The sequence below is a fragment of the Haliaeetus leucocephalus genome, unplaced genomic scaffold, assembly GCF_000737465.1.
Source record: "Haliaeetus leucocephalus isolate CR32 unplaced genomic scaffold, Haliaeetus_leucocephalus-4.0 Scaffold848, whole genome shotgun sequence".
Lineage (NCBI taxonomy): Eukaryota > Metazoa > Chordata > Aves > Accipitriformes > Accipitridae > Haliaeetus > Haliaeetus leucocephalus.
Genome location: NW_010973284.1, coordinates 16,055,492 through 16,071,810, shown reverse-complemented (window position 1 = coordinate 16,071,810; position 16,319 = coordinate 16,055,492). Strand labels below are relative to the sequence as shown.

Sequence of the window (16,319 nt, the reverse complement as noted above, 5' to 3'; positions counted from 1 at the left end):
AGTAGAAATGTCAGTTATCACAGATCTGTTAGGAAATAAGGGCTAAGTAGTAGATGAATAGATCAAAACTCTTTCTTGTCAGGATTACTGCAAGTTTTATCTACTCATTGTACACCTTTGCATTCTAGTGTTCCTCAAACTTTTTCCCCAGAGAGGGTCATGCTATAGGAGGTATTTCATTATAGCAAACAGAGCACTAATAACGTAAATAGGAAGTGATTAAAAGTAAATTTAGTCTTGACATAAGATCCAGCTCTAATGAGAGGAGAAGCAGTTAGGCAAGTTTTGTGTGACTCGCCTTTGAACTCAGATTAATTGTCTTTATATAAACATTGTATTGTGAATGGTTATGAGCTTGATGCAAGAGTCATGAATAAAATCTTTTCTGCTATCTTTGTAGATGTGAAACCAGTTATCTTACTTTTTTTTGTATGAGCCTGAATCTTGAAGTATCAACTGTAATGGTTGTTTACTTGGGAAAGCAGTATTATGGAAGCTTTTGTAGCTGTTCTCTAGCTAGCCAGAAAGATTAAATATTTTAACTAGTCTAGCGTGATTATCTGTAACAATTATATTACAGCCTGTATATACAGCCTTTAAAATTATTCCTCAAACAAATGCTTTTTTTGAGAATCTCTCTCTGTCTGTCTGTAGCTCAGATACACTTGACAGGTTGTTCTGTCTGAGCAATACCCACAGATGTGACTTCATCATTGCATACAGGCTGGAGAACTACTTCTGCCTACTTTGGCTTTTTTTGTGTATTGCATGAGAAGAAGTATTATTGGTATGCTCCTTTTCTGTGTTGTCACTGGGCAAAGCGACCATTGCTAGCACTGAACCGCCTTGGTTCACACTTCTCACCAATTAGGGAGAAATGCTTGTGCTTTTAAGCACTTCAGTACATCTGTGTTTCTTTGATACCACTGGGGGTACACTTAAGATATCGGCCATCTCCACCGTGGCAGTTTTCTTCCACTTCCTGTTCTCTGCCCTTATCAGAACAGGGAGCTGCTTATTGGTGATCAGAAGCCTAACAATTTTAGAGCAGTCCTTGTACCTGCTGTGGGCCCCTTTTTACTCTTTGAGTGGTGAGGCCTCAAGGTGAATGCTCTGTAACTACGTTTCTTACCTGCTTTTGAGTCCCTTTTGATGCTGTCTTTATTACCTGGTGAAGGAGAGTGGCTTTCATTCTTGCTTCCTTTCCTGATAATGAGAATTAAGACAGGAAAATCAGAGCCAAAGCATTTGTGATTTTGAATCTTTTCCTTGCCCTAACCAGTCTTGGAGAACTACCTCTCTTCAATCTGCTGGTAAAGAATTTCAGGTGCTCAGTTATTCCAAATGTCAACACCCTTGAAATGCATAGTAGGTGTTAGAGTTTGACTGACTGTTGGAGTGAGAGGAATCTTTGACAGCAGAAAGACTGAGAGGTGAGTGTTGGTTAAGTACTGTAGGTTGGGTCGCTTTAAACAGTGAGGGTCTCAATGCTATCAGTAGTTTGGGCTAAAATCTGGTGTCTTGATGTGGATTGCATTGCCTTCATCGGGATGTTTGCATGCCACTGCATGTACTGTCTCCCACTGGGTGCAGCTTTGAACACCAGTGTGTCTGAAATCCCAAAAAGGGGAGTTAATTCTGCAGGGCCCTTTGAAGTTTGTAACACAAGGCTGCAGTAGGACAGCCAGCCCTTTGGTCCTTCAGCAGTTTGCTTGCTGATAATGTCTTTGTGAAACTTCTGTCACCTTTCCTTCAGCTGGACAATATCCAAATTATGATGGCACATCTTCTCTATTCCCTTCTCTTTTCCTTCTGTGCCAGATACAGAGTAACCCCATATTTATCCCCAAAGTGGTCTGTGAGCTCCCTGTGAACCAAAGAATACTTACATTCAAGAGTACTTGCATTTAAGTTTTCTCCAAAGAGCACATTAATGAGTACAAGAGTACATGCCCTCCAGATAGGCAGTGTAGGGTAAGACTTCCCATTTTATGTCAACACAGTAAATTGATTGGTCTGAAGTAACGTGTTTCCATGAGAAAGCTGTTACAGTGAGTAACAGGTTGCGTGGCAGCCTGTTGTATTACCAGTGATCTACAGTTGTCTGGGCTCAATCATTTCATGCAAAGATTCTGTCTGTACTTGAATTACAAACCATGAAATCTATGTTGAGAACAGTTATTGCTGATGTTTAGCTAATCGCAATGTGCAGAAGATGTGAGAATTGCTACAGTGGTACAGGTGAGATCATTTTGCATGAGGGCAGTCAGTGATGTAGTTCTTACTTGCAGCGAGAGAAGTGTTAGACTGGGATTGACTCTGCCCAGCCAAAGTGCACAGGTTTACTGAGATGTCTGGTTTAGTGCTGATCTTAGTATTTGATAATGTAAAGTCTGCATAGACCTTCTTTCCCATTTTTTGAAAGGTGTTTTGCTCTTCATACATGCAGGTTGTATTTTCTGGGTGTTTTTAACTGTAGCTTTACATTTACCTTCTGTAACATGCAATAGGGCTCCCCTGCTGTTTGAAAATAACACTTCTGCTTCTCTAGGTGCATGAATATTACTTTAAAACCTGACTAAAGAATTTTAAGTTTTTCTGTAATACAACTTATTTGAGAAATAAATGAGCCTATCTTTGGAATAACAGTAATGCATAAAGGCTACAGTTTAATGTGATAATTAGGAAATTATCCTGGGGCTAGGGAGAGGAGCTTGGAGACTAGTCTGTTGCTTTATATTGCCCAGCAAGACTTTTTGAAAGGTCTGTCTTTCCTTACTATCTGTCTTTGTAATTTAGGTGGGTGGCTTTGAGACAGTTACAGACTGACTGGGGAACTCAGAATCAAAAAGCTGTGTGTGAACAAACTGAGGGAAGGAATCTTAGGTAGTATGTAAGGATAGATGTCTCTTTTGGAGTTAATTTTGGTGATGGATACATTAGTTTAGTCTAGATACGAATAACCCTCTGTAAAGCTGTATGCCAGTTGTTGTGTCTTCAGTAGATGAGGTAGACCCAGTTCTGTAGAAAAATTCATTCTTGTTTTTATGCAGCTTCAGTGACTTTCAGAGTCTCTTCCAAATGTTATATAGTCTGATATTTCCAAATAGGAAGTGAAAAATTTCCTTGTATAGTTAGTTCTGTTAAAGATCTGTGAGCAGAACTGAAACTAGAGCATTTAACCTGACATTAATCAGCCTTCATGAAGGCAAAATAAGTTATGATTTTAAAATGGTCCAGCTAGCCTTAAAATAAAGAACACAACATTGTCCTAGGGAAGGCAAGGAATTAGTGAGGCCCAGGTTTAAAACCCCCCAGCACTTAATCTCAGGTATTCTTGATTGTTTTGCTAAAAAGATTTTTTAAAGCTTTCATTTGTAACCATGTCCTTTCTATGCTTCATTCCCTATTCAGGGAACTTAAGATAGCTGTCTTTGAAGGCACTAGCAGAAAATGCAGCAGAGCTTTTCTTGCCATGCAACTTTTTTTCCCCTGTTCTGCCCACTTAGTTTAATAGCATGTGTATATTTGATACGATTTCTTGGTGGACTTTTAAAGTACAAACATCTATGTTATTTGAAAATTACATGTGTATTTGAGAGAAGACCACTGGAATTTTGATATTTCTTCCCTGGGACAAAACTGATTAGAATACTTTTGCAGCTGTAGATTTCTCATCTCTGCTTTGCCTGTCTTGTCATATAGTCTACAACAGAAGCATAAGACAATGACAGCTGTACAGTAAGTTCTTGTTTTATTTTGCAGGTTTGTTTTAATGTGGAAGTGGATCTCACAGCTTAATGTAAATCAAACAAAGGTGAGTAGAAGTTTTGTGGGTTTGGTTTGGTTGGTTTTGTATTTTTGTTGTGTTTTTGTGGTGTGTGGTTTTGTTTGGTTTTTTTCCAAATTCCTTGGGTCCATTAGCGCATACTGCTAAACACTCAGAAAAAGTGTTCAGTGAAAATTGTATTGAAACTTGTATCTTGATTACTGTAATTTACAGACATAATGTTACTTCTATGATACCAAAATAGGAACAAAACACATACATCCCTAATATTTAAGATTATTGTGATAAGTATGCTTTTCTTCCATAATCTGTTATAGTCAAAAAGCTATCAAGGCATTCTGCTAGCTGTTGAGAGCCAAAATTATGAGTACTTCAAATGAATTTCATTCTCTGCATATTATCCACCTGATTTCAAAGTACTGAAAGTGTACTTTGCATTGTCAAAGCAGGATGTTAAAGTTGCACTTATTTTATTAATAAATAACTGTGTGGGAAATTTGACCAGCTACCAGAATAGCATTTCACATTTTTAATAATGAAATTCCATTGGGTTTGTTTTGGATTTTTCCCTTTCCTGTCCACAGGAACCCTTTTGGGAGCTGTTTGAAAGACATAGTGTATGAATATTTACTGCTGGTACTCATGAGCTGTAGAACTTAAGTGTCCATTTGCAATTGCAAAGTGTCCATCTAGGAAAAATTTCCTGTAACTTTGGCATTTCTCTGCACCACCACTCCCACCCCCCACCCTGCCTTATTTTGAGAAGAAGAATTTAGCTAAGCCCAGATTTTGTTTCTTTTCACATTACTTGAGATTCTACTTCAGGAATACTTTGAACTATAAAATTAATCTCTTCTCTGTTAAATTATGTGAAACATTTAACGAAGAGCAATTTGCTTTAATCTGTTTTAGCTTGAGTCTTTCAAGAGTATCTTTAGGTAAGGCCCCACAATTAGGTAAATTCTCTCCTGTGAAGACAGGGCACGATGGACTTGTGTACACAGGCTTCTGTAACAAACAAAAGCTGGCTTCTCAAGTTTCCTGGTTGCTGTTTGACTAACACGGCATCTCAGAATACAGCTGCTTGTGGTGACTTGATATTTTGAAGAGGTGAGAGGGAGATCCCGTTTGCTCAAATGAGCTTGTTCTTCATTTCTAATCTCTGATTAATATGTAGGCTTAATGTAGCTTTAAAAATGTAGTATGTTGTCGTGGTTTACCCCCAGCCAGCAACTAAGCACCACGCAGCCGCTCACTCACTCCCCCCCCATCCAGTGGGATGGGGGAGAAAATCAGGAAAAGAAGTAAAACTCCTGGGTTGAGATAAGAACGATTTAATAGAACAGAAGAAACTAATAATGATAATGATAACACTAATAAAATGACAACAGCAATAATAAAAGGATTGGAATGTACAAACGATGCGCAGTGCAATTGCTCACCACCCGCCGACCGACACCCAGCCAGTCCCCAAGCGGCGAATCCCTGCCCCCCCCCCACTTCCCAGTTCCTAAACTAGATGGGACGTCACATGGTATGGAATACACTGTTGGCCAGTTTGGGTCAGGTGCCCTGGCTGGGCATGAGAAGCTGAAAAATCCTTGACTGTAGTCTAAACACTACTGAGCAACAACTGAAAACATCAGTGTTATCAACATTCTTCACATACTGAACTCAAAACATAACACTGTACTAGCTACTAGGAAGACAGCTAACTACATCCCAGCTGAAACCAGGACATATGTGCATCTTAAAATAGACATGACCTGCTTTGTTTGTATCTTCTGCTCTGCTAAGACTTTTTTAGAGCTATTGGTATCAACTTTAAAATACTGATTATAGGAGAACACTTTGTGGGGAATTTAAAATAACTCTTCTATTCAGTGTTTTTCCTTTGTATAATGTATAACTGATTCAGGACTTCGATTATGAATTGTCTTCTGAATTATGAACAATTAAAAGTAAGCTATGCTGCTGTAGTATGCATATAATTATGCACAGAGGATGTTTACTGCCTTAGCCTGGCTTTGCAGGTTTCTAGAATGTGGTGCTTTGAGAAAAGGAATAAATGTAACTCTGCAAAAGGAAATACTGTTCTTTATCTGAGGATGAGTGTAGAACGAGAATCGTGGCTAGGGAGGGGACTTGAATTCACAGTAAGATTTAGATTGTTCCCTAGGCCTTTTAATGCTTTCAGTACTTGATGCTTACAGTTTGTTCTGTCTTTCCTTAATTTAAGTGTTACCTCATTACTGGTTTAAATACAGAAAATTAGTTGAGAAGTCTAATGTATAAATAACGGAGTGTGTTCTTTAAGCATGAAATCTTCTGAATGAAACTCCAAAGACCTTTCATTTTAATGGTGGTTAGCTGTGTATAATAGAAGAAAGCTGGTCTCTGAGGAGAAAGCCTGTACTCTTGCATACATAACAAGAGGACAGAAAAATGTGTAAAAGAATACATGGAACAGTGTAATGATACTTGATCAGTATTGTTAGTGCTTGGAGGAGATCTCGAGGTTCTGACAGTTCTGTAAAAATGACAACTGAATAGTCAGTAAATCAATAAAAATATTACACGTTATCAGGGAACAAAACAAAAACCGGAACAAAACAAAAAAACCAGACCTGGTTATACAAATTTGTGGTGTACCATAGATGCATTGTATTGCAATGTGTATTGCTTCTTGAGTACTAGTCTAGTCCTGTGGCTGAAAAACGACATAGCAGAGCTGAAGAAGGTTCAGAAAAGGGCAGCAAGGATGACTGAAAGACTTCATTTTAAAGAACAACCTGCATTTCCTAACTGCCTCTGTCTTCTGTCTCCGCTCATGAGTGTGGTGGCTGCAGCATCTTGTAGACTTCTAAACAATGAACGTAACTCCCACAACTTGGTGCAGGCTTGTCCTTTTGTGTGAGCTTATGTCATTTAAAGCAATAGCTGAAAATGCGATTTAATGATTTGCTCAAACATTTTTCTTGCACCCTTGACCAGAATGCATTTCCTAATGACCCTGATAGCGTGCTTTCCATGTTGGTTTTCTTTGAGTAAAGGATTTGGGGGTTTTGTTCTTCTGATTTGAAATCATTTACTTTCCTAATGCAAATATAAAAGGTATGATATCCTGACTTCTGGAAATAAAAAAAAAAAATCTACTGCCAGTTAAAAATGCACAGGTGTAAGATACTAGTTACAAACAGTGAATGTACTTTATTAGGATAACTGTAGTCTTTGTTCTTAGATTTTCTGACTTCCAGACTGCATCTTCTGAGCTCCATAGGAGGACCTATCTTGTTAAATATGGGGGAAAGCTAGGAAAAAATAATCTTGGTCTCAACGTGTTAACAGTGTAATGGGTCACACTTCTGTGTAACAGGAAGGGTTATGGAAGGTAGATGCTTGTGCTGAATTTCCCTGTACAGTGTGTAGAGTGAGGTCAGATTTTAAGCATTTGAGATATCAGGCAAAAACAGGCTTGCTTCCAGAAACTGTGTTGCTAGTATTGCTTTACCTAAAAGTAGAGGATGTAATAAATTAGTAACAGCACCACAGACGTTGAAGAAGGATAGGTTATATACAGAATTCAGCACAGCATAAATTTGAGTATGTGGGATTTGTGTTTCTTTAGCTCAGATAGGAATCTCATACAATTTTCATCTTGTTCATATTATCCTGGTAACATGAAGTTGAGTTTTCTGCCGTTAAATCATTTATGGTGGTGACTCCTTTAAAGAAGGAGAAAACAAAACAAAACAAACCCCAAAACAACAACAAAAACCAAGCAAAAAAAACCAACTAACCAAACAAAACCCAATTATTAGTTTTGCACCTAATTTGGTGCCAAGGTGACCTTATCTTTTCACTTGGAATTAGGAGTTTTGTCTGTTCTTCTGGTCACGTACAGAGTTATAGCTTTGGGTCTTTTAAAAACTCTTATTTCCTATGTTCATTGGTAAGGATGATAACTTTCTCCAAGTTGACAGAATTGTTTTTTCTTAATCTAAAAAGGTACAAGATGGTTTTTTGGCCGTACCTGGTGCTGTTACTTACAATCTTACCAGCTTTTTAACCCTTGATAACTGAAAGACTATAGAGGATGATAAGAGCCAGTTTGCTAGTAAGGATGAGTGAATATCACTAATGTAATTCATTACACTAAGTTTCTAAATTAAATGAGTAAAAACAAGAGCGTTCATTTCAGGTAGCCTTTTCATAATTGGGAAAGATAGCAAGCTTTAGGAGTTGAAGTGTCTCTACATTAGCAGGAGAGACAATCTTAAAATTTGTGATACTATTAAAGTATGTACAGCAAATAGTTATCAGCCAAAAAAGCAAAAAGCGTGAGAAATTGCTAGGTCCTGCTGGATAAAAAGAATTACAACTTTTATTTAATATAATAAGGAATAAGGCCAGAATTTTTCCAAAGTTGAAAGGTGTGTCATGTCCAAAGATCTGTCTCAATAGAAATGGGTTAAACTGTTCTTAATGTCGTCTGTAAGAAAGTGTACTGTAAATCCATTATGCAGCATCATGTTGTCATGCAAGTTTTCATCTGTGATCTGCAGGACTGACACTTCAGGACTACTAGTTCGTGCAGGTAACTAACAATGTAGGTCAATGAATTTGAGAAATATTCCTGTAAAAAATAGTCAAATATACCCGACTTCTAAAAACCCTTCCCAGTCTGGTTGTGATCTTTACATTCTACCAAAAAGTACATTGGATAGCTTATCCAAATAACAAGCTTGATGTTCATACCTTAAGAGGTAGGTCTTTTGCTTCAGTTACTGAATTCACCTTTCTCTGAAATTTGGGATTACAGTAAAAATAAGGCTTCTGTGGCCATGTAGTTGTAATCATTGGGGATTTGTATAAAGTTACGGAAAAAACCTAATTATTAGAGTCGGTTTGTTGATACATATTGGATTTGTATTGGAAGAAAGGGTTCTTTACCCAACTACTCACAAAAGGTGGCTGAACAAAAAGACTGAATTGTAGGAAAAAACTTTGTTTTAAATTGAAAGTCAGTTTTAGATTTGGATGCAAAATTTCTGTTGGTTCTGCTTTGATTGATTAGTTTTAAATGTCTTTGTGTTAGTACATCATTGCTCATATTTGGCAGCTGGGGAAATGTTTTCAGTTGTGTGCTCTACATGTGGGGAATAATTAGGTATGCATACAGAGTTTCACCACCACTTGGTGGCAGTACCTGGCTTCAAAAGGACTTGTTTCTGAGCAGATAAAGTGACTTGATTTTTGTAAAACTGTGGGTTAAGGGGGAGTAGATTTTTTTTTTTTAATTTCTAAAAGTTAGTGATGTGTTTTAGAAATGAAAATACTTTTCATTTAAGCTACTTGAAGGATTTGCATTTGTATGTCTCTATGGAAAATCTAGCTATCATGTCTAATATGTAATTTAAGAGTTTTTCTTGTGTTAATAGTATTCTCAGAAGATATATTTAATGTTCCCCAGTTGAATTATTTTAGCATTCACTTCTAGCATTTTACTTCGATTGAGTAGTGTGCTTCAAGTAATTTTAGAACATAAAATTTGCTTCACGGTAGTGTTCTTCATATGATGTTGTCTCTTACAGTTAAATAGAGGACTGCCAAAGCTTCTTTTTTCTCTTCTGAAATGTTCTCTGCATTTTAAGTTTTTTACTTATTGATAACAAATTTTAGGAAAAGATTCCCCAGTAGATTCTTCTGTCGACAAAACTAGTAAAAGTTTGTGCCCTTACTCATAGTTGTTGCCTCTCGGTTGTGCCAATTCAGCAAGTGTGTGGGTCCTAGCCTTTTAAACTGGATAATGAAATTGTTGAAAAAGTGTGAACATGGGGGAGTGGAGGAAGGCAGGGATTGCTTAAATTGGCTTTGCTAAAAGGAAAGCCTAATTCCAATGTATAGCACAGTAATTTGACAGCATATGGCTCAATGTTGAGACTACTTCCTCTTCTCTGCAAGCCAAAATCTTTTGCAATGACAGCAGGTCTTTCGTTTTAGTATTATCTCCCACGTAAGGAGTGTAGTGGTGAGACTAGAGCCTGGAGGAATGCAGGTACTTTCCTAAGCCTGTGTTCTTTGTGAAATGTCTCACTCACTGTGACTGTTATAACAGAGTATTGCTGGTGGGAGGGGTCCCATGAGGAGGAAATACTTTTATTGTATTGCCTGAAAAGCCAACACTGAGAATTCAGCATCTTTAGGCCCCTCTGAGGTGTGACATATCTACAAGGCATCTCAGTAAATTGTGACATAGAAGAGGAATTAATCCTGTGGAAAGTCCTGAACTGTAGAAAAACTAATAGAAAATGAGGGGGTACTTTGGAAATGCCTGTTAATAAATTTGAGTGTGATAATAGTACTTTACTTAGTGAGTAATAATATTATTTTATTTAGTGAGAGAACTCTGGAAAACAGGAACACTGGAAGAGAGATAGAAGGGAGAGGGGCATCAAATTATAGTTTTGCTGTGAATATGTTCTATGTAACTTGGGATAGAGAGAATGCACTTTTGCTGTATACCTGATTATTTTTGTGTAATTTTGTTAAGCTGTCAGAATGACAAATCCGAAGTTAGTGGTTGGAAACTTCTTTTTGATTAAAATACTGTTGTGCCTATATTGCTGATATTTTGAAATGAAAGAAAAAAGTGGATAGTCTGAGCATATGGAGCACTCCAAAGAGAAGTAAGCAAGAATTGGGATACTATGTGGCAAAGTGTACTAAAACAGAATCACAGAATGGTTGAGGTTGGAAGGGGCCTGTGGAGCTCTTGTCCAATCCTCTGTGTTAAGCAGGGTCACCTAGAGCAGCTTGCCCAGGACTATGTCTGGACAGCTGTTGAATGTCTCGAAGGTTGGAGGCTCTACAGCCTCTCTAAGCAACCTGTGCCAGTCACTCTCACAGAAAAAAAGATTTTCCTTGTTTTCAGGTGGAAACTCATGTATTTTAGTTTGTACCCATTGCTGCTTGTCCTATCACTGAACACCACTGGAAGGAGTCTAACTCTGTATCTCTCTCCTCTCCTCCCCTCCCCTCCCCTCCCCTCCTGATATACTCCAGTCTCTCAGTTGTCTTAGCCCTTTGCTGGACTCTGTCCAATAGCTCCATATTTCTCTTGGACTGGGCAGTCCAGAACTGGACACACTACTCCAGGTGTAGCCTTACCAGTGCTGAGTAGAGGGGAAGGATCAACTCCCTTAGTGTGCTGGCAACACTCCTAACACAGACCACGATACTATTGGCCTTCTTTGCCACAAGGACACATTGCTAGCTCATGTCCAGCTTGCTGTCCAACAGGACCACCAAGTACTTCTCTGCAAAGCTGCTTCCCAGCATGTACTGGTGCATGTGGTTATTCATGGGGCAGGACTTCATACTTTCCTTTGTTGAACTTCATGAGGTTTCTGTCAGCCCGTTTCTCCAGCCTGTTGAGGTCCATCTGAATGGCAGCACAACCCACTGGTGTATCAGCCACTCCGCTCAGTCTTGTATCATCAGCAAACTTTCTGAGGGTACCTTCTGCCCCATCATCCAGGTCATTAATGAAGATGTTGAACAGTGTTGGACGCAGTAGTGACCCCAGGATACAGCGCTAGTTACTGGCCACCAGCTACACTTTGTACCACTGATCACAACCCTCAATTTTTTGGCAGCCTGATAAAAATATTGTCTCACAACAAGGATGGGAGCAGGGCTTTTATTTATAGACTGTAATGAGAAACTTTTTTGTTTTGTAATGCTGGTGGTTAATAGACTATTTGTCATATTGTATCTAGATAAAAGCAATTTTTGCTACCATACTTTAGGCTTAAGAATACATTTGACTGAAAAACACAGGTAATGGTAATGAAAGAGATGAAAAGTGTTTTCCCAAACATTCACTTTCTTTAGAGAGAAAAAAAAGGTGTGAGCATGTCAGATTGACATAATGGAAAAGAATTTATATCTGCATGTAAAAGTACATAAGGGAACAGTTTTGGAGAGAAGTGTGTATTATCACAGAACATTAAGTCTGTGTTTTCAAACGTCTGTGTCTTACTGGAATGCTGCTAGTCTTTACCGTGTGTCTGCATTTAGGAAAGTTCCATATTTTGTTGTACTTCTCATCTTTAGTAGAAACTAATGGCAGTGCAATTCAAACTAGATCATATTACTAAAAATCCAAACTAGACAAAGAGCTGCAGGAACGTGGAGACTTAAGTACTTGGCTGTCCTCTGTGAACAGTGTTGTGGAATGCTGGAGGAGGGGAGGTATGGAAGCCTGTGGACTTGTGTGACTGTTCTGAAGTTACCAGATTCAAAGTCGGGTTTTTTTGGGTTTTTTTGTACTAGCTAGGCATCTTTTAGAAATACCTAATTCACTTTGAAAAGTCTCTACCAATGAAACCATCTTAAACTGCTGCATTAGCACTTACAACTAGAAGAGATTTTTTTTTAAAGTCATACATCTGATTCTTGTGACACTTAAATTGTATTGTCATTTATTTTATTGATTTCAGTATTGAATTTTAGCATGATGCACCCCATTGTGACAAACTGGTTTATTTTCCCAAGCAAATCAATATTAGAGGAACAAGATTAAGAATGGCCAGTGGCAGTAATGGCATTCTCTTCTATGATTTCTGAATTGTAAGACTGTCATTCTTCAGTTGTGTATTGTTTCCTTTCACATGCGAGATATTGAAATACCACTCTTAAATATTTCAGACCAGAAACCAAGTTTCTGAAATGTTGACATTTATAAGGAAACATATTTTTTTTCCTTACTATGTGACATACAGCTTGTGAAGAAATTGTTTTATTAGAAATAAAGTTTCAGGTAAATAACTTTTTCTGAAAAAGTGTGCTTCAGGCTTGATGTTCCCAAGTATAATCTTACTGAAAAGACGGGCTGGTTTTGTGTGATGACTCCTCTATGATTCAAAGTTTCTCTTTGGTCAGCCTTTTCCATGGAGGTATGACAACTCAGTCTTTCAACAGTATAACAAAAGGTTATACTGTGGGTGACAATAAATTTGTATTGCTTTATTTAGGCATAATACAACTTCTTAGTGTCCTATCAGTAATTTTTCTTGCTGCTTTAAAAATAATTTTGAATATGGGAGTCTGATTAGCTATGAGAGTTTTCCCGATGTTTTGTTTTCATGTGAAGAGCTATGGATCTGAATTGAAGATAACTAGTTTTCAGTGGAACTCCTCAGACTGTAGTTATATTAATAACCATATACTTGTATGTAATGTAGGTGTGCGAGGGCAGTATTCATGGTGGTGTGCATATTAAACAAGGTGTCTCTACACTATAGAAGTTTAAAAAAAATCCAGAAATGTTCAGGTGAATTTGTAGATTTCAAAGCTAAGGCAGTCTACAAATGGTCATTGTCTCTGCTGTGCAGAAGGGAATGTTATTTTCAACAACTTAATTTGCAAACACAAATAGAAGCTGGAGGAAGGCAAGGTGGGTCACTGACTCATCCTCTGGTTGGTTGTCAGGTTTTGTGTTTCTATTTCCATCTGAAGGGTGGATCTGGATAGCTTTTTAAGAAGAGATAAAGTGGAAAACAAGTAATAGGTATTCTTCTAATGATCAAAGTATTGTGATTTTTTTATTGACTTTGGGTATTCATATTGCTAGATAACACCCAAAACTCGGGAGGTGCGAACTGTGCATTTCTGTATGGAAGAGGCAAAATTACTGTGCAGGTATCCTCTAAATAACTTGATTTTTTTTCTCAAGATGTGGCTGGTTTATGCTAGTACACTACTAGTTCCTCTTACTCTGTACAAACCTTCATTTTCAAAAGGTTCTTAAACATTCCACTTCTGATGGAAGCGCCATGCTTGACGTTTGGCATGATTAAGTTGTTGAAGGAATAGGCTGCGTAATGGGGCAGAATGGAAAGAGATGCCTCTTTAGGCCTGTGCCAGGATGTACTTAAGCACTCTCTGGTCTGCTGTTTGTTGCCTAAAAATCTGTGACATTGGTTTCATCATTGTTAACATAATCTGTCATTTGAGAAAGCTTTATTACAGGAATGCTTGTGGATAAAATGATAGGTTTTGTTAGTTTTGTCTACTTATATGACAAAGTCTTGAAGAAAAATCTAAGTGGGAACAGTGCAAACCTGAAACACCTTTCCTATCTCTTGAATATTTTAATAATCCCTTGAATGTCATGGTTATTCACATATCTCCTTAAAGAACTTGACTTCCGACGAGTTACTTAGCACAGGACAAGTATATTTTTGCCTTCATTACAGCATTGCTGAAAGACACTATATTTCTTCATTTACTTTAACTAGGCTGATTAAATTCAATCCATTTAGGAGGTGGCTTTTAAGTTTTTGTGCTCTGTGTTTTAGCTCATTGGCTTATATTTATGAATTTAATGAGAAACTTGATATCAAAACACATAAAAGCACTTCATGCTTTTCACAAACTCAGCCAGATTTTTTCCATCTTAATTTTTCAGCTCCAGTGTGCTTTCAGATCTATTGTAAATCCTTGTAAAATAACATGGGGTTTGTGACAGAAACAGAAAAAATTTTAACTACAGCTGCTACTAGGCAAAGCGTAGTAAGTACACTTAGCACTGGAGTGTAAGCTTTAATGAACTAGCATTGCATGAAGGCAATGCTCTTAATTTGGTGTGTGACCCTATTACATAGTGACGATTGTCATTATGAAATAAGAATTTGGAAATGTCATAAACCTACTGATAATAAATATAATTAATAATGTACATAGAACAATGGAATTAAGTACATTCCTATCAAAAAGAATTATTAATGAACAAAAAGTGGACAGCATAGATCTGATGACAGGAAGGTTGCATCTAATCTGAATTACTGAGTGACCTAGGAAGCTTGCTCAGAGGGATTACCGAATAATTATGTTAATATGCAATTATCACCTCATTTCTTCTGTAGTAACCTCAAGATGTAGTGTAGTAAGGGTGTTATAGCAAGTGCTGATAGTTTGCAAAAATACTGATGTTCAAGATTTTTGAGACAGTAAGATTAGCTTAAGGCATTTAAATTATGATCTGTCAGCTTGAAGATAGATCTGACCTTACACTTTTTTTAATGCTTAGACTATCTGGCCACAGGCATATCTGTAGAACTCATTAGGATTTTAAAAACTGGTGTTTTATGAAGAAAAACAATATTAAAAATTATGTAAATTTAAAAGTACTTAATTAAATAGGGGTGGAATGTAGCTTAGTTGGCTAAATAATTGGTTGTTTTCTACTTTTGAATATGAAATAATTTCTATATAATAAATAGCGTATTACATTAACCAGGAATAACACTGTTAACTGCACTACAGTCATTCTAGGCTTAACTGAAATAATTGAATTGAATGTGGCCTAGCCTTTTAGATAAAGTGTGTTTCAAAGGTATGAGCCTGGGATTGTGTATGCTTGTGTAGGCTTTTTGAGCATTGCCATTTTTACACTTGCATATTTCCAAGGTATACTGCACTGTGTGCTTAAATAAAAATAAAAATTACCTCAACTGTATAGTGCTTGCCCTGGTAGAGGATATAACAAGCACTATTTGCAGCAAATTTGAAGTTTGATCTCACTGTTTAATTTTTCAGATACACTAAGTAAGGATTAATTACCAAATATTTTGACAGGATTAATAATTTTGTATTTGTGATGTGGTATAGATAAGATAATTTTAAAACTTAATTTTTTTTCCCCAGAGTGTTTGAATTAGGTAGTGTTTCAGTTTGGGTGTTGCACTTCCTGAATGGTACAAGTTAGATGATAACATTTCCTCAAAAATGGTGGCATTGTGTGGAATGTTCTCTTGCATGTGTCTAGTTACACCTGTCATTGTTGCTGCATAAATTTCTACACATGGAGTAGGTACTGTAAATGAAGTTTTGCATGTTGGCTCAGTGTCATCACAAGACTCTAAATTACTGTAATGTAAAAAGATATTTTATGTATTTTCTTTAATACCACACTGTTAAAACTGCTAGCTTTCTTACTGTCCTGCATGTAAAATAGTGAATTTTACCACCCTGATAGCTGGAAAAAATGTGATAATTAGCAGAAAATTATTAAAATGTAACAGCGATATTATTGATACAGTAAGCATTTTAGGCTTGATTCAAAGACTGAAATCTGTAGGGACAGCTGTATTACCATAGAAGACTTCTAATCAGATCCATATGGAATAGTTCACAGTCTCCATAAATACACAATATGGAAAGGAATCTCTTACAAGATTGCACAGTGTAATGTTTTAGATACTGCTCATGACAACTCTGAAGAGAGTCTCAGTTTAAAGGTGATCCTGTGGTGCCCTAGCCACCTTTTTAACTTGAGCTTTAACACGAATATTTAGCATCAGTATGGTTTTGTATGTGGAGCAACATCGTTTTCTCTTCGTCACATAAACCTGTGAAAAGTTTTCAGGAGCCGTTCTGATAATGAGGATAGCAATCTCCAAGCAGGCACGATATTCTCAGTTTGCCTCCCTGCTGTTCGGGGGGTACCGATGAAGTTGCTTTA

At 37.3% G+C, this 16,319-nt stretch overlaps 1 protein-coding gene across 12 annotated transcripts in view; it reads left to right on the top strand.

The window, feature by feature from the left end:
- The window catches only part of ZNF644 (zinc finger protein 644), an 81,580-nt gene that overhangs the window by 46,638 nt on the left and 18,623 nt on the right, over positions 1-16,319 (top strand). For 8 of the 12 annotated variants that reach the window (XM_010582619.1, XM_010582614.1, XM_010582612.1 and 5 more), the window contains one exon: positions 3,766-3,817. The gene's annotated coding sequence lies outside the window, so the exon portion shown is untranslated. Of the gene's footprint in view, positions 1-1,347; positions 1,434-3,765; positions 3,818-4,824; positions 4,901-8,368; positions 8,388-16,319 lie in introns of those variants that run through there. The other 4 variants (XM_010582615.1, XM_010582616.1, XM_010582618.1 and 1 more) reach the window with 4 other exon arrangements.